This window comes from Hylobates moloch, unplaced genomic scaffold (assembly GCF_009828535.3).
Source record: "Hylobates moloch isolate HMO894 unplaced genomic scaffold, HMol_V3 SCAFFOLD_4, whole genome shotgun sequence".
Taxonomy (NCBI): Eukaryota; Metazoa; Chordata; class Mammalia; order Primates; family Hylobatidae; genus Hylobates; species Hylobates moloch.
This window is the reverse complement of record NW_026652279.1, coordinates 97154391-97179080: the sequence shown is the minus strand read 5'-3', so window position 1 is coordinate 97179080 and position 24690 is coordinate 97154391. Positions and strand designations below refer to the sequence as shown.

The 24690-nt window shown below is 43.2% G+C and overlaps 1 protein-coding gene across 2 annotated transcripts in view; it reads right to left on the bottom strand.

Moving 5' to 3' along the window:
- Positions 1–6484, bottom strand: part of SACS (sacsin molecular chaperone) — a 109985-nt gene extending 103501 nt beyond the window's left edge. For both annotated transcript variants that reach the window (XM_032150659.2, XM_032150661.2), the window contains exon 1: positions 6394–6484. The gene's annotated coding sequence lies outside the window, so the exon portion shown is untranslated. The remainder of the gene's footprint in view (positions 1–6393) is intronic.
- Between the last annotated feature and the right edge of the window lie 18206 nt (positions 6485–24690).

Sequence of the window (24690 nt, the reverse complement as noted above, 5' to 3'; positions counted from 1 at the left end):
AAAATACAATCAGTAGCACACTCTATCTCCTTTGATATGCTGTCTTGTATGTTTAAGGGTGTCTTTGGGACTAGTAAAGCCCCTCTTCCCTGAAGGATTCCTTTGCTTTTCATGGTTTTCAGTGCTGCCGTGTTCACAGACACGCCTCTGCAGCTGCACCTGGCAGAATAGCTTGAGTTTCCCTAGAAACGCTCTTTGAGAAAGGAATAGAGGCAGAATTGCCCTTGGTGATCTCCTAAGAATGGGGTCCATGTTCATCTGAAGATGGGAATGAAAAATTCATCCTTTTGATTCAACCAAATTCATACATGGCTAAACCCTCTGGGATATGGTGAAAGCTGACCCTTGAAAGCCCCTAACGTTACAAAGACAAGGAGCCAAATGCAGACAGACTTCAGGCCCACAGAACGCCTCCATGGGAATTATCAGCGAAGTAATCATCTCACTCTCCTAACTTCAGGAGAAAATATGAGTCAGCAAAGACTAAATTGGTTTAAAAATAGAATATTTGCAAAATGGAAAAGTCGGATGAATTCACGCTATAAATCAATAGACCTTTAAATGTAAGGCACAGCAAGCATTTTGGATGACATTAATGAAAGACGTGTGTTGGCATAGTGTGCTGCAGGAAAGGTTGGGCGTCACCACAGCCACTACCGGACCTTAAATATAGTCCTGAAATTGAATATGTACATAAAATAGTTTCTAGAGCACAAAAGGTGAAGCTAAAAGTGAGTGCTACTGATCTTTTGTGTGTGTGTAATTAAAGATTTTGATGTAAAATGTACAACAGAAAAGATATTGTATTTCAATAGTAAGAAAAATATATAAATTATTCCCCCAGTGCTCCAAATCCCTCCTGTGTCATACAAATCTTCCTCATCTACTTTGCTGAAAGTTCCTCAAGACTATCTTATTCACCATTGACTCTCCTACTTAGGTTTATGGATACAGAAAGTATTCAATAAAGAGTGAATAATTTAGTCACTTTGGCCAATTTACAGATAATAAAACTACACATATTTTGTATGTAGTTTATCTAGCCTCAGATTCTAGCTTGTCAACTGGCAGAGCTAATTGTGGAGGCAGGAGGCTAGAAGGCTGGCACTGAAATAGAAGCTCCCAGAGTCGTAGGTTTGCCTTCAAAAGCTCAATTATTCTCAAAGATAAAATTTTACATAAAAATAACATCACATATGAGTGAATTATATACCATACTATGTGAATATCTCAATAAAGCTGTTAAATGAAAATTTAAAAATAGATTATATGACTAAAATATATTTGATGTTTAAGTGTCATTTCAGAATACATAATATCTTAATTGATATTATCTAATAATATTGACTTTTTGAAGGAAAAATAATATTCAATTATTTCTTTAAAAACTAACTCTTTGGGGAGGATTGACCATGTACAACCATGGCAGAGGCTCGCTAAACTGTGATTCAGTCGTTGAGGTAGGGATTTTTTTTTTTTTTTTTATAACCTATAATGTCGGACCACATATTTTCTTTTTTTTTTGAGACGGAGTCTCGCTCTGTCGCCCAGGCTGGAGTGCAGTGGTGCGATATCGGCTCACTGCAAGCTCCACCTCCTGGGTTCACGCCATTCTCCTGCCTCAGCCTCCTGAGTAACTAGGACTACAGGCGCCCGCCACCATGCCCAGCTAATTTTTTTGTATTTTTAGTAGAGATGGGGTTTCACCGTGTTAGCCAGGATGGTCTAGATCTCCTGACCTCGTGATCTGCCTGCCTCGGCCTCCCAAAGTGCTGGGATTACAGGCGTGAGCCACCACGCCAGGCCCGAGGTAGGGATTTTTAACCTATCATGAATCCTATTTAAGAAGGAGGAAGCTGAGGCTGCAAGAGGTTAAGTGTCAGAACTAGTATGATGTGGAGCCATGTTCCAAAACCCAGTATATCTTACTCCAAATACATTAAAATCTTGGGTACTTTTTATTACTATTCTTAGCAGGAACTCTCAGGAATATGACAGTAAAATGAACATAGGTCTGTTCTTCGTAATCAGGATTGTCTCTGGATGGTCACTTAGCATAAACATTTAATATAATATTGGCTGGGCTCACGCCTGTAATCCCAGCACTTTGGGAGGCTGAAGGGGGCAGATCACTGGAGATCAGGAGTTCAGGTCCAGCCTGGGCAACATGGTGAAACTCTGTCTCTACTAAAAATACAAAAATTAGCTGGGCATGGTAGCAGTCACTTGTAATCCCAGCCACTCGGGAGGTTGAGGCAGGAGAATCACTGGAACCCGGGAAGTGGAGGTTGCAGTGAGCCGAGATTGCACCCCCACTGCACTCCAGCCTGGGTGACAGAGTTAGATAATATCTCAAAAAAAATTAATAAATAAAACTAAAGGAATATTTGGTGTAATTGACAGAAAACTCATAAAGATTGGTTGTAATTTATGTTTGAAGCTTAAAGACCTAACAAACTAATATCCTTAAGCGCTAAGTAACTATCATTGATCAATTAAAGCTCTGTTTATATCATATTGCCAAATTTAGCCAATAAAAATTATAAATATAAACATATACACCTTAAGTTTGAGTTTCAGATAAACCACTAATTATTTTTTAGTATGTTTATGTCTTATGCAATATTTTATGTATTTTATCTTGTAACCCTATCAGGGTTTTTTAAATGGTTAAATTTGTCATTGCATTAAAAACAAGGAAAAAGGCTAAAGTATTACTTTGTGAAAATGTGCACAAATTCTAGACACATATAGAATTCAAATACTCCTTTCTAGCACTTAGTACTTTAATGAGGTAAGGATTTAAATGATCACCAATAATTATATTAGGGTGGCTTTGATTTATTTTTAAATACCATTTCAGAACACATTAAAAGGCTATGTGGACTGTAGAGCCCTTATTTTCTGCCCTAGATAACAGACTCATGGTGTAATCTTGAGCAGAATATTTAAAACAAATGTTTGTCTGGATGTAAGGTTATTATAATTGGACCATAGATCTCTCCTGACAAAACCCAGAACCAACGTGTCACCTTGGGTTTCACATTGTAGTCAATTTGAAGTGCCCTGAGGGGGATACCATGGTAGGAACAGAGCTCAGAGTTCAGTCTGAGAACTCACTGATGCTCACCAAGGGAATCCAGTCTTACCATCTAGTCAGTCTCTCCTTTTACTAATAAGAAATACTTGGGGTTCTACTCTCTCTTAAGGTTACATTTTGTAACCTGCAAAATGGGGCTGCCTGTTTCATAAGGCTATTGTAAGAATCAATGAGATAAAAGCATTTAATTTGATCAAATAATTATTATAAACTGAGGCTACCTCAAAGAGAGCTATCTGAATCATCTAGTCAGAACCGAAGGAAATTGAAAGATTATTCTGCTTCTTGCCTTAGAGATGACATTAAAAGGCTTTCTAATTAGCACAAAGAGAAGTCAAAGCAGGGCTAGAGCCACACCCTTTGGTCCCCAATCCAGTGCTTTTCCCAACTTCACTATGTTCCCCCTTAAATAGGGGTGAAACGGCCTCATCCTAGATGTTAAAATCTGACACAATATCCTGAGTGTGAGTTAAGGAAAGGAAAGACGGCAGGAGAAAGACACATAAAGTAGAAATTAAAATAGTAACAGGATTGACATTGCAAAGAGCAAATTGCCACCCAGGCTGTCCAAGATCAGAATAGCAATGGGAATTGTCCTGACTTCCAATTTGGCATCCTTTGCATCAATCACATTTAGTAGTCCTCATGTAGGCTCATGGTGGGAGTGGTCAATATCATCATCACTGCTGCTGTCATAAAGGATTTAGGAAGAGTTGTACAAAGAGAATTGGTCTTCCTTCTTCCAAAGAATACTCCTATGGCAACATGGAAACCATCAGCATTCCTTTTATAGACAAGAGGGCTTAGAACAGTGTTTCGTGCATAGCAAGAACTGAATATGTATTTTGTACTGATCAGAACTCATTCAGATGCACTCAGCCAAAAGTTCATTTCAAAATTTATTCCTTTAAGGAAATGGTGCAGCCGGGCGCGGTGGCTCACGCTTGTAATCCCAGCACTTTGGGAGGCCGAGGCGGGCGGATCACGAGGTCAGGAGATCGAGACCACGGTGAAACCCCGTCTCTACTAAAAAATACAAAAAATTAGCCGGGCGTGGTGGCGGGCGCCTGTGGTCCCAGCTACTCGGAGAGGCTGAGGCAGGAGAATGGCGTGAACCCGGGAGGCGGAGCTTGCAGTGAGCCGAGATTGCGCCACTGCACTCCAGCCTGGGCGACAGAGCGAGACTCCGTCTCAAAAAAAAACAAAAACAAAAACAAAAAACAAAAAACAAGGAAATGGTGCATGAACCACGTTAGCATGCTTCACCATGGTGGTTAGGTAGATGGTGGACTGAGTAAGAAAACGACAAAACTCTTACTAAATAGTGACACTGTGTGAAGAACCCTGCTAGGCGCCTTCACACAAATCACCTGGTTTCAACCCTGTGACCATTAAGTGAATAATTGTATCATCTCTGACACAGGAGGGAACTGAGGCTCACAGAAGTTATGTGGATTGTCAGGGGCTGCAGAGTGAGGACGTGGTAGACCTAAGACTGGAACCCGGGGCTTCTGGGGGCAAGTCCAGCATAAAGCAATGGTTTTTGAGATGCTTCGGATGTAAGCAAACCTTGGTCTTCAAGTTCTATAATTGGACTTTTCTTCCTATTATGTGAAGAATAGAAAACACTTAATCATGGAAAAGTTCTTATAAAGCAAGTAAGATATAAGGAAAATAGGGCATGTGGAAAATCTGGCTTGCTTTGTTTGAAAGAGAGACTGAAGGAGTCTTTAAGATCCAAGGAGAAAAGAAAGAAAAAATTGCCCAAACAGCCCAGGAAGGTGAAGAAAGGATGAAAGGGACGGCTAAGGAGGATAGAGGAAAGGAAACTGGGGATCGTTGTCACAGCCCAAAGTGAGGCTTCAGGGCAAGATTAGGGAAGGCAGTCTGGATGGTCAGAAGTAAAACTACTGGGACATCATTACCCTGCATTAACCTAGAATGAGTCTGGTTATCAATGGGCAGCTTAAGAAAAACAGTATGGCGGCCGGGCACGGTGGCTCACGCCTGTAATCCCAGCACTTTGGGAGGCCGAGGCGGGCGGATCACGAGGTCAGGAGATCGAGACCATCCTGGCTAACACAGTGAAACCCCGTCTCTACTAAAAATACAAAAAATTAGCTGGGCGAGGTGGCGGGCGCCTGTAGTCCCTGCTATTCGGGAGACTGAGGCAGGAGAATGGCGTGAACCCCAGGGGGCGGAGCCTGCAGTGAGCCGAGATCGCGCCACTGCACTCCAGCCTGGGCAACAGCGAGACTATCTCAAAAAAAAAAAAAAAAAAGAAAAAACAGTATGGCAAATCTACTTGTCATGTGACAAATAAAATGGGATTAAGTGTCAATTATTTATTATTACTATTATTATTTTAATCCATGACCTGTGAATCAATTACTTTTATCTGCACTGATGGAGAAATGAAGAGTTCCCCTTCAAAATAACTTTAGAGCAGCTTGCGCTTGGGAAGCACATGGATTCAACCTAGCTTCTGCCTTTTACTTAAGCAGAATGGGCTTTATCCATCTTCAGAGGCAAAGAGAATAAGATTAAAGCCAAAACAATTGATATGTTATAACAAACAAATCCAGTCCTCTTCTCTGAGGTATTGACCTTGTTTTAAGGAAGAAAAAAAGACAGCGAGAGAGAGGTTTTGTTGCTAAAGCTGGAATACTCTTTCAAAGAATCTAATGATTACTTATTAGAATAAAATTAAATATGTGAAATATTTTTTAACTAAAAGCAGGATTTTCAAATGTTATATAAGATAACCATAACATATGGCATTGTTTGAAGGCATGCTGTTTAAAGTGGGAGCAATTCTACAAATTAACTGTAAGCTACTTTGAGAATCCCATCTTATTGTTCAACAAGACTCTGGACCCCACACTGTGTTACTGTAACAGCTCCATTGTGGCGGTGCATGGCAACCCGGGTGGAAATTAAAATGACAAAGCGGCTAGTCCAGCATCCTGACCGCGGCAGATCTCTCTAGTCACCCTGCAGCCGCTCCTCACCCACAAATTCACAAGCAGCCAACCCAAACTGTACATTTTCAGAAGAGCTCATTACTCACAGTTGTACAGCATGCTGAAGGCCCTCTCGTCTCTGTCCTCTCCAAAGGCGGGTATGTTAAGGAAAGTGGCCCCTTACCTCCCCCAAGCAGCTGCAGTGGCCGAGCCCTGGTTTCCCAAGGCTCAGGGGACGGATGGCCAGCCACACCATGGAGCCCGCCCGTCCCCAGGCTGCTCCTGCAGCTGCCCTTCTCTCTGGCCACCCAGCTGGAACCTTGGACTTACTGGGGGCTGTGGGCATCAGGGTCTCTCGGCCTTTGTTTTCCTCCAGTGCCATCAGCAGTTCCCAGCGTGACTGTCCCACAGCCGCACTGGGTCCAGGCGGCTCCTGCCGCAGTCAGTGGCTCCCCCTACCCAGCGGCCTTTTTTTTTCTTCTTAAAGAGACAGGACTGTCATCAACCTTAGGTGTCAATAATGCTGCAAGTGTAGCATTGTCATTCAGTGTGGGGGTGACAACCAACCACACGTTTTTGTTATCTTCATTTGCAAAGGCTAATTTTTAGCAGTAGGTATGGCTAACAAAGACTGGCTGTATTAAACACCAGCTGTGTGACCTTAGACAAGTCACACATGGGTCTCAAGTACCTTATGGGAAATGAAGACCTGCGGCCTGGTAATGTTGTAGCTCACAATCTGCTTTTTGTATGTTATTTGGAGTTGTTTATGAGGTTCCAATGGTTAAAAAAAAAAAGCATTCACTCAAAATGTGTTGTAAACTGTGAAATGCTATACAATTGATCCTGTTCTAAGTTGAAATTGCTAGTCTCAATTTAATAATAAAAAATATTGTAACTCTATTTTCTTGCTTCCTCTGATGGGGGATGTGAAATACCACCAGCATTTATTTCATTTCGGCACACAGCTATCCTGCCACTGGCCTGGGTATATCGTATTCCTCATGATAGTCTCCTAGTAGAACTGCCTACTTTATCCATATAAATCTAGAATTTTGGCTTATCTGGAAATACTGGATCTCGGAAGCTTCTTATTGCTTCGCTCCTGCGGAAAATTCCTCTTAAGTCAGTTCAAACAACTCCAGACCTGAAAAGGCTCAAATGATCTCTCCTGGGAGAAGACCAAAGCAAGCCCCAAATGTCAGCACCAACTGGGGAAGGAGAGCCCCTGCTTCTTGTACCTGGCCGTGCACTGGTCTGACCCAGAAGATGCCACGTCTAATGGTGTCTCCTTCACATCCTAGGCTCACAGATTTGTATACATATTATTTCCTGGGAGATAGGAGGGAAACCTCCTGTTCTAACAAAAGGACTGAATAATCACAAACAAAGCACGTTTCTATTGGGGAGAAATGGTGTCTTGCGGGGCCTTTTCATTGAGCTCTCACTGTAGCGCCATGTGGACCAACAGGCCCTCAGTGGCATACACCTGTGGAGTGAGCCTGCCTCTCTGAGGATACCACCATTCTAATGTGGTTCAGTTGTCATCAGTTTAATTCAGCACACAAATATTGAGCACTTGCTTGTTCCTGGCATCAGCTAGACACTGTGGACTAAACGGTGAATACCCAGTGTGTTGCTCCCCCAGCAGGCTCTTCTACTCATAGCTGTAAACCATTACACCCCCAAAGGGAAAAGTTATAAATAACTACATATATATAAACTATATATATTATATATATGTATAGTTTTCAGAAAGGTTAGACCATTTTTGGCTACCTACTCACACTAAATAAAGGTATCCAGTGAAATATTGATTATTCAGAAATAGTGTCACTTGGCCAGGTGTGGTGGTACATGCCTGTAGTCCTAGCAACTCAGGAGGCTCAGGAAGGAGGATTGCTTGAGGCCGGGAGTTTGACACCAGCCTGAGCAACATATCAAGACCTCAGGTTGGGCACAATGGCTCACGCCTGTAATCCAAACACTTTGGGAGGCTGAGGTGGGTGGATCACTTCAGGCCAGGAGTTCAAGACCAGCCTGGCCAACATGGCGAAACCCCATCTCTACTAAAAATACAAAAATTAGCTGGGTGTGGTGGTGTGCACCTGTAATCTCAGACACTTGGGAGGCTAAGGCAGGAGAATTGCTTGCACCTGGGTGGCAGAGGTTGCAGTGAGCTGAGATTCTGCCACTGCACTCCAACCTGAACAACAGAGTGAGACCCTGTCCCAAAAACAAACAAACATAGCAAGACTTCATCTCTACAAAAATTAAAAAATTAAGTAGGCATTGGTCGTGCATGCCTGCAGTCCTAGCTATTTGGGAGACTGAGGTGGGAGGATCACTTGAGCCCAGGAGTTTAAGGTTACAGTGAGCTATGATTGCACCACTGCACTCCAGCCTGGGTGACAGAGTGAAACTTCATCTCTAAAATTAAAAAAAAAAAGGACAAAAAACAGTGTTGCAATGTAGAAGTCAAAGCTTAAATACCCTTGGGAGCACTGCCTATGATACACATTGTTACCGTCACAAGAAATTGCAGGTGTTTATATGTGGCTTTCTACACATTTGGAAGGTGATTTCACGTGCATTGCAAGCCCTTCACTCTGCCACTGTCCAGATACGATGGCACATGCAATAAACCATATGAGTTCAGTTACACTCATGGTACCATTTATGCTATTGGAATGTTGTTGTCAAAAGATTTAGACTTTGTCCTAAAAACTTAAGAAAGCAAAGATTTCTGGATAATTCATGAACCGCAGATCTTCCACATTCTGAGCAAAGATTGACCGTTAACGTACCCAGGTCAGAGGTCAATCTGTCTGTGATGGTTAATTTTAGGTGTCAACTTGACTGGGCTAAGGAATACCCAGGTAGCTGGTAAAGCATCCTCTCTGGGTGTGTCTGTGAGGGTGTCTGCCAAAGAGACTAGCGTTTGAATTACTAGAGTGGGTAAAGAAGATCCGCTGTCACCCATGTAGATGGACATCATCCCACATGAGGGCCCAGATAGAGAACCAAAAGTCAGAGGAAGAACAAATTCTCTCCCTCTCTCTCCTTGAGCTGGTACATCCCATCTTCTCCTACCTTGGACATCAGAGGTCCTGGTTCTCAGATCTTCAGACTCCAGGACGTACACCAGCACCCCACCTCATTCTCAGGCCTTTAGCCTTGTACTAGAATTTACACCATCAGCTTGCCTGGTTCTGAGGCCGTCAGACTCAGACTGAATCACACCAACAGCTTTCCTGGTTCTCCAGCTTGCAGATGGCAGATCAGGGGACTTACTGACTTCCACAAGCACTTGAGCCAATTTCCATAATAAATCCCTTCTTACATATCTACAAATATCTTTGGTTCTGTTTCTCTGGAGAACCCTAAGACAATGTCTCCACCTTACCGTAAGCTGAGCCTAGAACATGAGAAAACATGACCTGGTGCCACGGCTGTCCAGAACCACAAAAGTGCAGCTAGAGGATGAGTCTCTGCCACTTGTCCAGAGGTTTCAAAGAGCTGCTCCAACATGGTGACTCCTTCTCCTGGATCCTCCCAGCTGCTGCTCCCACCGTGCCAGTCTTTTGTTCCAGCCACATCACGTGGCCAAAGCTGTGTTCACATGTGGTCTGGAGACCACATGGCTTTCTTGGCCTCTTCCTCAAAGCTGTATGAGGGTCAGATTTTATCAACTCAGAAAGGTTAGTAGCTCAACCTGAATGATACAAGCTAAGTCTCAGCATCTAGTCATAGTTTTGGAGTCTTAGCTTCTGTATCTGTGATGCTTAATATTGAGTGTCAACTTGATTAGATTGAAGGCTGCAAAGTATTGTTCCTGGGTGTCTCTGTGAGGGTGTTGCCAAAGGAGATTAACATTTGAGTCAGTGGCAGAGGCAGACCCACCCTCAATCTGGGTGGGCACAGTCTAATTAGCTGCCAGAGTAGCTAGGATAAAAGCAGGCAGAGGAATGTGGAAAGATTAGACTGGCTTAGTCTTCTAACCTACATCTTTCTCCCATGCTGAATGCTTCCTACCCATGAATATTGGACCCCAAGTTCTTCAGCTTTGGGACTCTTGGACCTTTGGCCACAGACCAAAGGCCAGGAGTCTGTGCACTGGTGGCTTCCCTGCTTTTGAGGTTCTGGGACTCGGACTGGCTTCCTTGCTCCTCAGCTTGCAGACGGCCTATTGTGAGACCTTACTTTGTGATTGTGTGAGTCAATACTCCTTAATAAGTTCCCTTTTATATATACATCTATCCTATTAATTCTATCCCTCTAGAGAACCCTCATATCACCGGTTTTACTAACTGACTGGCACATCATGCCAGCATGCTCAATCATCATGATTGCTCTTGTCAGGGGTTATAGAGATTAAATCTCTACAAACCAGGAACTGTCTGGGAAAGTCACATGATTTTTGACCTTCAGTTTCTTCATCTGTGAAATGGGAATAGAAGCATACCTCGTTTTATTGCGTATCACTTAATTGCACAATGCAGATTCTATGTTTTTTACAAATTGAAGGTTCATGACAATCCTGCCTTGAGTAAGACTATTGGAGCCATTTTTCCAACAGCACATGCTTAGTTTGTGTTTCTGTGTCACATTTTGGTAATTCTCACAATATTTCAAGCTCTGATTATTATCATATCTGTTATGGTAATCTGTGATCAGTGATCTTTGATGCTGCTATTGTAATTGTTTTGGGGCTCCACAAGTGGCACCCATATAAGACGGTGAATTTAATTGACAAATGTTGTGTGTTCTGACTGCTCCACTGACCAGCTGTTCCCTGTTTCTCTCTCTCTCTCTCTCTCTCTCTCTCTCTCCCCTCCTCTCTCTGCCTCTCTCTCTCACTCCCACTCAGGCTTCCCTATTCCCTGAGGCACAACAATATTGAAATTATGCCTATGAATAACACTACAGTGGCCTCTAAGTGTTCAAGTGAAAGAAATAATCACATATCTCTCACTTTAAATCAAAAGCTAAAAATGAATGAAAAATGTTCATCATCAGTAATCATCAGAGAAATGCAAATCAAAACCACAATGAGATAGCGTCTCGCACAATCAGAATGGCTATTATTATTAAAAAGCCAAAAAATAATAGATGTTGGGGAGGCTGCAGCGAAAAGGGAACACTTATATACTGTTGGTGGGAATGTAAATTAGTTCAGCAATTGTGGAAAGCAGTTGGAGATTTCTCAAAGAACCGAAAACAGAATTACCATTCAATTCAGCAGTCCTATTACTGGGTATATATGCAAAGGAAAATAAATTGTCCTAGCAAAAAGACTCATGCACTTGTATGGTCATCACAGTAGTATTCACAATATCAAAGACACAGAATCAACTTAGATGCCCATCAATAGGTGATTGGATAAAAAAAGTGGTACATATACCATGGAACAATACACAGCCATAAAGAAGAATGAAATGGAAGCAACTAGAGGCCATTATCCCAAGCGAATTAATGCAGGAACAAAAAACCAAATATTACATGTTCTCACTTATAAGTAGGGGCTAAGCATTGGTACACATGGACATAAAGATAGGGAGAAAAAGACACTGGAAACTGCTAGATGAAAGAGTAGTGGAGGGGGCCAAGGGCTGAAAAACTACCTATTGGGTACTATGCTCACTACCTGGATGATGGGATCATTAGTACCCCAAGCCTCAGCGTCATGCAATATACCTATATAACAAACCTGCACATGCACATGTACCTCCTGAATCTATAATAAAATTATTTTTTAAAAAGCTAGAAGTGATTAAGCTTAATGTGCATGGCATGTCAAATACTAGATGGGTCAAAAGCTAGGCCTTTTAACTCCAAACAGATAGCCAAATAATGAATGCAAAGGGAAAGTTCTTGAAGGAAATTAAGTGTTACTGCAGTGAACACATGAATCATAAGAAAGTGAAACAGTCTTTCTATTGATATGAAGAAAGTTTTAGTGGTCTGAATAGATCAAACCAGCTACAACATTCCCTTAAGCTAAAGCCCGATATAGAAAAAGGCCCTAATTCTCCTGAATTCTGTGAAGGCTGAGAAAGGTGAAGAAGTTGCAGAACAGTTTGAAGCTACCAGAGGTTGGTTCATGAGGTTTGAAGAAAGAAGCCATCTCCATAACATAAAAGTGCAAGGTGAAGCAGCACGTGCTAATGGAGAAACTTCAACAAGTTCTCTAAAAGATCTAGCTAACATAACGGATGAAGGTGACTACACTAAGCAACAGATTCTCAATGCATGTGAATAATATGGTTTGTCTGTGTCTCCACCCAAATCTTATCTTGAGTTGTCGTTCCCATAATCCCTGGGTGTCATGGGGGGGACCCAGTGGGAGGTAATTGAATCATGAGGGCAGTTACCCTCATGCTGCTGTTATCGTGATAGGGAGTTCTCACTAGATCTGATGGTTTATAAAAATAAAATAAAAACAGAAACTAGGATCAGCTACATAATTTTCAGGTCCCACTGCCAAATAAAAATACTGGGTACTTTGTTGAAAATTATTAAGAATTTTGAGATGTTGACAGTGGAGCATTAAACCAGGCATTGTTTAATCTCTTCTGGGCATGGGGTCCTCTGTGACTTCATAAAGCCGGACCTGATAGAAACATAAAGAGTATTTATATGTTAACTGGCAAATAGAATGCATTCTATCTGGGGTTATGATTACGTAGTATATATGTGCATGTGCAAAGAACCTGGGAATTCACTCTAAGTCACCAAAATAGCTACTTTAAGGTGGCAAGATCATGGAGTACCTAAATCTTTCATGGCCTTTGTATTATTTTTGTGAAAAAAAGTTATTTAAAACAAAAACTTTTAGGCCGAGCGCAGTGGCTCACGCCTGTAATCCCAGCACTTTGGGAGGCCAAGGCAGATGGATCACCTGAGGTCGGGAGTTCGAGACCAGCCTGACCAACATGGAGAAACCCCATCTCTACTAAAAATATAAAATTAGCCAGGTGTTGTGGCACATGCCTGTAATCCCAGCTACTCAGGAGGCTGAGGCAGGAGAATCACTTGAACCCGGGAAGTGGAAGTTGCAGTGAGCCGAGATCACACCATTGCACTCCAGCTTGGGCAACAAGAGTGAAACTCCTTCTCAAAAAAAAAAAAAAAAAAAAAAAAAAAAAAAAAATTAGCCAGACATGGTGGTGGGCAGACCTGTAATCCCAGCTACTTGGGAGGCTGAGGCAGAAGACTTGCTTGAACCTGGAGGCGAGGTTGCAGTGAGCCAAGGTCACTCCATTGCACTCCAGCCTGGGCGACAGAGCGAGACTCTGTCTCAGAAACAAAACAAAAACAAACAAACAAAAAAACTTTAAAAAATCAGCTGCCTTCGCTCTGGGCAAAGCCTGGGTGTGGAGCTGCTGCCATGTACCAGACGAGAACTGAGTCTGACAGCCAGTCAGGCCTCTTACCCTAGGATAGTGAAAGCCAAGGAGAAAAAAACACACATATAGTCTGTTGGTAAGGAGGAAAGACAAGACCAAATGATGTATGAAGTGGTGGAGTTGCCTATTTTTGCCAGGTACCAAGGCTGGTAGCCTGTGTTCACTGAAAGAGCCTTAGGTTCAGAGTGGGTGGGGAGTTTCAGGCCAGGGCGGCCTGCCCGGAGCGCACCGCGGGGCTGCCTTCTCAGGTTCTGGCCTCGGTCCTTTCAGGAAGAGTCTCAGAGCACAGAAACTGCCAATTGCTATCTAGTTGGAGCCTTATTTGGGCTTTGGAGGTGCTTCCATTCTTAGCACATGACACTTCACGAGGTGAAACCAATGTGACCCACTGTGCAGACCCAGCTCCACTGCTACCTCACAGCTGACAGGGGTGCCCCCTGCTCTGCTCAGTCAGGAATGTTCACAAAGTTTCCAGGGTGCACAGAGTGACTGGCAGAGCCAGAGCTCTGGTCCCAGTCTGTGCACACCACATCCAGCAAAATGACTCACTATCACTGCCTCCTGGAGATTCGAACGTTGTGGCATTTCTCAGCACACGGCCTCATGCTCTTCCCTAATGGGTGCTTTGGGATATCCCTGTTTCTTTCCCCATCCTAGGGACCCTTATGCCCCCTGCTTTAAGTTGGATGTTCAAGCTCTGGTTGAGGACTCTGCCGCTCAGCATGACACAGCCAGCATGATGGGAGCTGAGTCACAGCCAGCTGATGGGTGGCACAGCCAGAGGGCTCACTCCAGGCCTCTTGCTCAGCTGGTAGATGTCCCTCATCACACCGGTTGGCTGCTCATGGAGCCGCTTCCAGATTTAACCACCATATAATAATAAACACTTTTTACTCAATTCTTAGTTAGGTCTGAAGTCACACAAGTTGGATTTTTCAATATTGTATTTTTAGTAGAGGCGGGGTTTCACCATATTGGCCAGGCTGGTCTCCAACTCCTGACCTCAGGTGATCCGCCTGTGTCGGCCTCCCAAAGTGCTGGGATGACAGGCATGAGCCACCGTGCCCGGCCACCCTTGGTTTATTTCTAATTATATAAGAAAACTTATGTTTTCTCTCCTGTTTTCTTGATTGCCAATTACAAGTTTATCTGTATTGTTTTTCAGAGAACTAGTTACTGGATTTGTCAATTCCTTTTTCTGTTTTGTAATTTATTTCTGCAATTTATTCCTGCAATTTATTCCGTCTGTTTCCTTTGACTTCTTTTGTTTTTCTTTCCCTAACTTTTTGAGCTGAATGCTTTATCCATTTATTTTTATTTCTTTATTTTTAAATAAATATGTGACAAAGGTCGTGCAAGCTCCTCTGAGTACCCCTTTAACCAATTATTCTGCTTTACTATGCACTGTTCTTATTATCATTTTTATTTAGATATACATTAATTAATTTGGGTTTTGATTTTTTTCTCTGAGCCACATGTGGTTTAAAAAGAATTTTGTAATTTTCAAGTAGTTAATACTCATTTTGATTCTATTTATGTTGAAAATACGTGGCCCGGCCGGGCGCAGTGGCTCACGCCTGTAATCCCAGCACTTTGGGAGGCCGAGGTGGGCGGATCATGAGGTCAGGAGATCAAGACCACGGTGAAACCCCGTCTCTACTAAAAGTACAAAAACAAAATTAGCCGGGCTAGGTGGCGGGCACCTGTAGTCCCAGCTACTCGGGAGGTTGAGGCAGTAGAATGGTGTGAACCCAAGGGGCGGAGCTAGCATTGAGCCGAGATTGCCCCACTGCATTCCAGCCTGGGCGACAGAAAGAAACTCTGTCTCAAAAAAAAAAAAAAAAAAAGAAAGAAAGAAAATATGTGGTCCGACATTATAGGTTATATTTTTCCAATTTTTGTTAATTTATCATGGTTTTCTTTGTGTCCTTGATGATATATTATTGTACCATGGGTCTAATTTAGAGACTGTGCATTCTCTTTTATAATGAAGTTCAATGTATAACTCTTACCTCAACTTTATTCAGATCCTCCATGCTCTTAATTTTATCCTATTTGCTCTGTCATGGTTGACAGCGGTCAATTAAATTTTCCTACTACTATTATTTCTGTGTCCCTCTTTGTCTCAATTAACAGCTCCTGCCGTAAATTCAACCTTGTCTGATATTAATATTATCTCAATTTTTTTTCCTATCATTTGCTTGACCATTCTAAGATAATTTATTTAGCTTTGTATCTTATATAATAATCTGCAGTTTGGATTTGGCATTTTACTTATTTTAATATTTATTTTCTTGTAGTAAGTGAGTTTATCCCACTGCCACTTACAACATATTTTTGGTATACATTATCTGAACCTGTTTTAGTTTTGGGGGAGATTGATAATAGATATAAATAAATAATAAATAAATTATTCCAGTGATTGTAACTTCCATGCAGAGGCTGAAATAGGTTATGATATAAAGTGTCTGGGATGGGGGAGTTCTTTAGCTAGGATGCTCAGAGAGGTTTCTCCAAGGAGATGATACTTTAGCTTATTCAATAAATTCAACAAGTACTTTTTGATTGCCTATATATGGCAAACATTTACTGGGTACTGGGAATACAACAGTGAGCATTATGATGAGATGTTAGTGCTGAGATAGAGGCAACTGGGTAAATCTCTGCCAAAGAAGAACTTTCCAAAGGAGAAGAAATATCGGGTGCAAAGGCCCTGAGATGGGAAAGAACAGAGTGCTCAAGGAACGTAAGGTTATGACTAGAGCCTAGTGAAGAGAGAAGAGAGTGGAGGGAGGTGTGTGATGGAGGCAGGCAGAAGCCAGATTACAGAGGCATTTGGCATGGGAAATTACATCTCTTTATTACAATTATCCTGGAAAGCATTGGGTCTGATTTACATTTAAGAAAGATCATTTTGGCTTCTCTTTGAGTAGGGCAAGCGTAAAGAGAGGAAGTCCAGCCAGATGGCATTTGAATCATTTCAGGTGAGAAATAATAGTGATTTAAACTAGAGTGGTAGACATGAGGATGGTGAGAAGCAGACAGATTTGGTGTATATTTTGATAAATTGTACTGATAGTTTGAATAAGGCAAGGAGAGGAATCAAGGATGACAAAGGGTCCCTGAAGCCCACAGCTGAGCAAATGAGCATTGATGATACTGAATTGTAATATGAGGCAGCTCCAGGGCCTTCAGACTGCAAGCAGTGGAAGGGGAACCAGCAGCTCTGCTAGAGGCGAGCTGGGCATTTTGTCTTTTTGTTGTTGCTTTCCACTTCAAGTTCTGTCTTTTCCAATACACTCCTTGTTTTTCTTCCCCTAAGCATTTTTTATTTGGGAAGTTTATATTCTGCTTTCAATTATTTAAGCTGTTCTCTTTACAACATTAAGTAACGTCTCTAAATGTTTGTTTCTCAATATATCAGGTTTAAAACAGAAGTAGAAGCTATAGACCATCCACTGCAAGAAATGGAGAAATTAGACCTCTCTATTGCCCTTCAGTTTTCAAAGGAAAATAGCATTCCTGCTGTGTAGAGAATGGGAAATCAGGGAGATTGATGGTTGGTTTGGAGTGTCAACTTTACTAGATGAAGGGTACCCAGACAGCTGGGAAAACATTATTTATTCTCAAGGAGTCAGTAGGCACTGCACCCATCCCTCTTCTGCTGAAAGGGAAATCCAGGTGGTTTGGCACTTGATGAGGATGATTGGGCTGTCCCAGCTGCGTCTGTGAGAGTGTTTCTGGAGGAAGATGGTGTGGGCCTCAATGGGGGTGGGCACCTTCCAATTGGCTGAAGACCCAGATGGAACACAAAGGCAGAGGAAGGGTGAATGCTTGCTCTCTCTTCTACAGTAAGGATGCCGTTCTTCTCCTGCCCTTGGATATCAGAACTCCAGGTTTTCCAGCCGTTAGACTCCAGGACTCACACCAGCAGCCCCCTAGCACTCTCAGGCCTGTGGCCTCCCTGATTCTGATGCCTTCAGACTCAGACTGAGCCACCCTACCAGTTTCTCTGGGTCTCCAGCCTGCAGCCAGCCTGGCGTGGGACTTCTCAGCCTCCATAATCAAGCGAGCCCATTCCTTCTAATAAATTTCTTCTCCTATATCTCTCTCTGTATTTCTTACCAGTTCTGTCCCTCTGGAAAACCCTGACTAAAACAGGACCTAATGATACCTAAAGTCACCATCTCCTCTTGTGTTGCAAGGCGGTAAAGACTAATGAAAGACCTCTGTACCCTATACATGCAGGCTCAGATCTCTCAAAAATGAAGGTTTGAGTAACCCAATGGAGTAAAGGACCCCAATTGCTGAGGTGCTGGCTGAAAACAAGGAGAACTGGTATGGTTTGGCTATATCCCCACCCAAATCTCATCTTGAATTATATCTCCCACAATTCCCATGTGTTGTGAGAGGGACCCAGTGGGAGGTAATTGAATCATGGGGGCCAGTTTTTCCTGTGCAATTCTTGTGGTAGTGAATAAGTCTCATGAGATCTGATGGTTTTAAAAAGGGTAGTTTCCCTGCACAAGCTCTCTCTTTGCCTGTTGCCGTCATGTAAGATGCAGCTTGCTCCTCCTTGCCTACCACCATGATTGTGAGGCCTCCCCAGCCATGTGGAACTGTAAGTCCATTAAACCTCTTTTTCTTTCCAGTCTCAGGTATGTCTTTAGCAGCAGTTTGAAAACAGACTAATACAGGAACCCAGAATGAGTGGTGAAGAAGGAAACTCTTAAATAGTTTTGTAACCTGTTGCAGAAACAGGGCCTATTGCATCCACCCATATTTCAAATTAATATGTGGGATATTGGTTGGTGGTCATGAAATTTACAGTTTAATCCACAAGTTGCAGATCATAAAATGATCCTTAAAAGAAGGATCCTTAACTTAAAAGAAGTTAAGGAAGAAAGTATAGCACCCTGAGATACAGGGCCTGGGTCTGGGTGAATGCGTGAGAGACTGGTTTGTCTACCTTTACAAAACGTATGAGTGTCATTTTGGTTGTATGACCGATTGTTGCAGTATATAAAAAGAAAGCATTTTTTCTTTTTCTTTTTTTTAACTGTAAATGTTAAAAGACGAGGGTATGTATTAGTTATCTATTGCTCTTAACAAATTATCCCCAAACTTAGAGGTTTGAAACAACAAACAGTATCTTACAATTTCTGAAACTTAGGAATCCAGGAGCAGCTTGTATAGATGGTTGTGATTCAGTGTTTTTTCTTAGGTTAAAGTCAGGATGTTGGCTGAAGCTGCCATCATCTGAAGGCTTGCCTAGAGCTGGAGGCTCCTCTTCTGAGATGGTGCCTTCCCATGCTGCTGGCTGGATGCCTCAGTTCCCACCCTGCAGACCTCTGCATAAGGCCTCTTGGGTATCCTCACAACATGGCAGCTGGCTTCCCGCAGAGCAAACAAGTCAGAGAGGGAACAAGGAGGAAACTTTGTTGCATTTTACATTTTAATCTCAGAAGCAATGCACCTTCACTTCCATGATATCCTGATCATTAGAAGCAAGTCACCAAATGCAGCCCAAACTTAAGGGGACTGGCTCTACCTTTGAAGGGAGGTGTGTTGATGAGTTGAGGATTCTAAATCCCCACAGGGCCTATGGCCTGGGCAGTCTGGGCACATTTGCATTCTTTTTAACCACTCAGCATCAGAGCAACATGCCTATCTGAGGGGACGCACCCACTGTGGGGAATACTCCATCCTTGTTTCTGGCAGCTAGGGCACAGCCCATTACCTAAGCACAGGCTATGCAAATAAATCCATGCTTTAGGCATTGAACCTTCAGGGAATGCTTCGTAAGTGTGGGGCTCGTTGAGGAAGAACTCACAGCAGTGATAACAGTAGCTCCACTCACACTCCTGGGCGTCATCGGGGGCCTGAGGAAATGATGCTGCCGCACACGCACATTGACCATTCCCATGCAGGCATTGGCGCTACCCTCGGCCCAGCCTTTCTGGGCTTCTGCCTATTTTCCCAGCCTTCCTGACGACACAATGAGCTAACCAATATCCTTCCAATTATTTTCTTTTCTGCCTGTTCGCCAGGGTCCATGAGTGACGGGGAAAGAGAACTTTGTGGAAGGCTTCCTGTCAGATGCACCGACAAGAAACTACACTAGAAAACCTATACTAATATTTTACATTATTCTTCCAGGTGTTTGAAATTAGATTTGAATTCAATTGAAATGCATCAACAAGTGTTAATGACCCTCAAGGCAGTCCAGATGTATCTGGAGTGTGTTAGTTTACTAACAACTCTTTTTATTTTTTTTTGTTTTTTTTTTGACATGGAGTGAGCCGAGATCGCATCACTGCACTCCAGCCTGGGCAACAGAGGAAGACTCCATCTCAAAAAAAAAAAAAAAAAAAGCACTAATGCTTAGGGTGGAATAAAAGACTGCCATGGGCTGCCATGGCGTTATGTTACATATTCTATTTTAATTAATACCAAATAAAACTCAATTTGTAGGGAAGAAAAATATATTGTGATTTATATGTGTGTTCATGTTTACTTGTATGTATTCATACTTCTGTACTTTTAAGTGTTTTCGAAAGTATTTGTAATCCTAAAACTAATGACTCATGCAAAAAACAAAAAAAGCATGTTGATTAGGTCATAGACGATCAGATTCAATTCTTTGTATAATTACAGACCCACTAGGAAATTTTCCCAAACTGTAAACTGCCTGCAGCAGATGGAAGCTCTCAATGTCTCTCAAATTATTGAGTAAAATGATCTGCGTGAGTCAGGGTTCAACCAGACCAGTGGGAGATACGTATGAGGAGCTTTGTTGGAAGGAATTGGCTTAGTCTATTGTGGGCCAGGCTGGGCAAATCTGAAATTTGCAGGCTAGGCCGGCATTCTTGCCACAGGCTGATCTGCCGACCGCAAGTAGACTTTCTTCTTCTTCAAGGAAGCCTCAGCGCTGCTTTTTAGGGCCTTTCACCTGTTTGAATCGGGCCCACCTAGATTATCTAGGATCATCTCTCGTACTTAACGTCAACTGCTCTTGGACTTTAATCATATCTACACAGTATCTTCACAGCAGCCCCTAGATTACTGTGGGATTGAATAACTGGATGGTAGACTCGCCAAGTTGAATGTCAGAAAACCACTGCACTCTTCTCAGCTCTTAACTCCACAGGGGCTCTTTAATGCAGCCATGCCAGAAGTCTATACCTTCTTTCTTTCTTTTTTTTTTTTTTGAGACAGAGTCTCGCTCTGTCGCACAGACTGGAGTGCAGTGGCGCGATCTCCACTCACTGCAACCTCCACCTCCTGGGTTCACGCCATTCTCCTGCCTCAGCCTCCTGAGTAGCTGGGACTACAGGCGCATGCCACCATGCCCGGTTAATTTTTTTTTGTATTTTTAGTAGAGATGGGGTTTCACCGTGTTAGCCAGGATGGTCTCGATCTCCTGACCTCATGATCTGCCCACCTTGGCCTCCCAAAGTGCTGGGATTACAGGTGTGATCCACTGCGTCCGGCCAAGTTCTGTCCTATTCAGAAGTTACTGTTCCTGCCAAAATCTCTACCATAACCTTGTAACTCAGTGTCCCCATAGGAGCACAAGACTTAGAATCCAATAAAGACTTGGTTATGAGGAGAGAGAATACATCCAGAAAAACCCTGCAAAGCTGTGGATTAACAAGGGAATGTAGAAATAATCCTCTAAGGCCGGGTGCAGTGGCTCATGCCTGTAATCCCAGCACTTTGGGAGGCCAAGGCGAGTGGATCACTTGAGGTCAGGAGATCTAGACCATCCTGGCCAACATGGCAAAACCCCATCTCTACTAAAAATACAAAAATTAGCCAGGCACGGTGGTGGGTGCCTGTAATCCCAGCTACTCAGGAGGCTGAGACAGGAGAATTGCTTGAATACAGTGGAGGTTACAGTGAGCTGAGATCGCGCCATTGCACTCCAGCCTGGGTGACAGCGAGACTCCATCTCAAAAAAAAGAAAAAAAGAAATAATCCTCAGATTCTCTTCATCTGCCTACTCACTGCAGTCAATTTTTCAACTAAAGAATGAAAAGATTATTTTCCATCCCTTTCGTCTTCTCCCGGAAAGGATGGCTTTGTGTAACTGACAACTGAGGTCCAGGGACAACAATGTACTTGTTTTGCAAGTCTAAAAACAAAGAGTTGTTCCCCGGGGCGAGGAAGGGGGCAAACTGAATCAACTCCTACCAGAGTTTTCTGTGTAAAATTTAAACAAAAGGTTGCAAGTTGGCAGCAATTAGCATGGAGGCAAGAGCAAACACACAAAAGAAAGTTGGGAAGAAAGATGGGGAGAGCTGGAGAGGAAATGGCATCACCAAATGGCCAAATGGTATCGTTTGAACAGTCAAACTAAAGCCAACCACTGCTGGCCCCTGGATCTACACTTCTGTAAGAGGAACACTGAGATTTCACTGGGGGAAAGCCAATTTTCATAGTTTTTCTATTATTTTAAGAATAACAAATGTGGCTGGTCAGACAAAACCAATACCTACCGCGATGTCTGTCCTGCCTGCCTCAGCAGACTGCCATGTGAATCGAATGCGGTAATGGACACCTATAAGCAAGGTTCTAAAAGAAGGAGTTTTAAAGTAGTGCCCAGCACAGTGCCTTGCACAGGAAAGCTGTATGGGAGACGTGTGCTTAATTGTACTTAATTATTAATACACCACAACATGCATTAAGCAAATGGTTTATTTAGGAATTTTTGTCTTTTCCTCACATAAGAGCAAATAAATATTTGAAATATTTGTTTTTTTATTCATGAAAACTGATAAATTTGATTTTTTTCATAAAAAGAACACTATTGTTTGAAAACTGGAAAAAATTATGTTATGCCCCAAGTGAACCTTGCAAGGTCATCAAAGACCATCTCTCTGCTTCAGGGCAGTGTAAATTGAAACCACCCATGAGAGATGAGTGTCGGTCTCGCCTGTCATGCCACCTGCTCCTCGTTAATCAGAAATGACATCTGGAGGCAAACGTGCCCTCTCGAATTCTGGAAGGCATTCTGGTGCATGATGACAGCATTTTTCCTTTGATCACGAAAGTGAATTGTACTTATTCAAGTTTTGCAAGAGCAGATTATGACTTCATGTGAACTATGGAAAACTGCCTCCTATTCTCTTTTATGCCATTAAATAAGCCTTACTTGTTTGTAAAGAATTGTTTGCCATAATAACTGAACTATTACACTTTACCACTTTTAGAAAGATTAACATTAATCTGGAGGCAGCTGTCACAGTGATTAAGCAGACAGCCAATTCCTTGATTGAATGCCCAGCTTCATCCCTTAGCTGGGTGACCTTGTGCAAATTAACTACCCTCTCTGTGTCAGGATTCTCTCATCTGTCAAGAGGAATGTATTAACTGTGTTTTTTTTAATTTCTGTATTTTATCATGCTTTGACATGTTGGGGGCCTTGCTGGCCAGGGAGAGACCGCCCCTCCCATGGCTAATTCCTAGAGAAAGCTAACAACTTGCCCCTGTGCATGCCTTTCATATGCAAACCAATCAATCCAAAGTCCTTGTCTCCAGCCACCTCCTTTATCACATTTGCACACACCAAGCCAGTATTTCTCCTATCCTAAATCACCCCAGGACCAGGCCCCAGACACCTAGAGACCTCCCCCATAGCCCCGAGCACACTGAAATCATTCAAAGCATGCAATCCCAAATGTGCTCCAACTTGCCTCCCCTGCCTCTCCTATTCCTTCCCACAAAAACTACAAGGGCTCTGGGCATGTTTTCTTCTTCCCTCCTGCTGCCTGCTGCTGAACCCTAGCACTTCCCGGGTGGCCCTGTACAGCTTGGCAACTGTCAGTCATGAAACTCCTTTCAGTGGCATTGGCCTCTTGTATGGATCACTCAGTCCCCTTCATAAATTAAATTCTGGGTCAGGTGAAATGGGGATGTATTGATGATTCCCACCTCCCGGTCTGGGATGAGGATGAAGCAGTTTCATGCCTGTGAAGCTTGCAGAACAGCCCCACGTGGCTCCACTCAAGGGTCTAGAATAAGCCCTCTGCGCTGCACTGGCCTAGGCCCTTCTCATTTGTCACCTGACAGCCTCCCTGACTCCCTATTTTGCCAGTTCTGTCCTCCTTACAATACTCATTTTCCTTCTTTCTGATTTGCACACTCCTCCCTCCCAAGAGTCTGTCACTGGTTGACCATGACCAAGAGCATCGATTTCTCCCAGAGGGCCTGAGGCTTGCCCATGCACCCATCTCCTCCTTGCTCTGCACTCACACCTGCCCAATGTTGATTTGTTGGAAAGTGCATAGCCGGCTGACAGTAGCATTATCTTTAAATGCAAGCAAGACATTCTTTTTTTTTTTTTAATTTTCAGACAGAGTTTGACTCTTACTGCCCAGGGTGGAATGCAACAGCGTGATCTCTGCTCACTGCAACCTCCGCCTCCTGGGTTCAAGCAATTCTCCTGCCTCAGCCTCCTGAGTCGCTGGGATTATAGGCACCTGCCAACACACCCAGATAATTTTTGTTATTTTTAGTAGAGATGGGTTTCGCCATGTTGGCCAGGCTGGTCTCGAACTCCTGACCTCAGGTAATCCACCCACCTCAGCTTCCCAAAGTGCTAGGATTACAGGCATAAGCCACCAGGCCAGGCCTTTTTTTTTTTTTTTTTTTTTTGGAGATAGGGTCTTGCTCTGTGGCCCAGGCTGGAGGTCAGTGGTGCCATTTCAGCTCACTGCAACCTCCGCCTTCTGGGTTCAAGTGATTTTCCTGCCTCAGCCTCCCAAGTAGCTGGGACTACAGTCATGTGCCACCACACCCAGCTAATTTTTGTATTTTTTAGTAGAGACAGGGTTTCACTGTGTTGGCCAGGCTGGTCTTGAACTCCTGACCTCAAATGGCCCACCCACCTTGGCCTCCAAAAATGCTGAGATTACAGGTGTGAGCCACTGCACCCGGTACAAACAACATACTCCCTTTTTTTTTTTTTTGAGATGGAGTCTCTTTCTGTCGCCCAGGCTGGAATGCAGTGGGGCGATCTCGGCTCACTGCTAGCTCCGCCCCTTGGGTTCACACCATTCTCCTGCCTCAGCCTCCCGAGTAAGTGGGACTACAGGCGCCTGCCACCATGCCTGGCTAATTTTTTTGTGTTTTTAGTAGAGACAGGGTTTCACCATGTTAGCCAGGATGGTCTCAGTCTCCTGACCTCGTGATCCGCCCACCTCGGCCTCCCAAA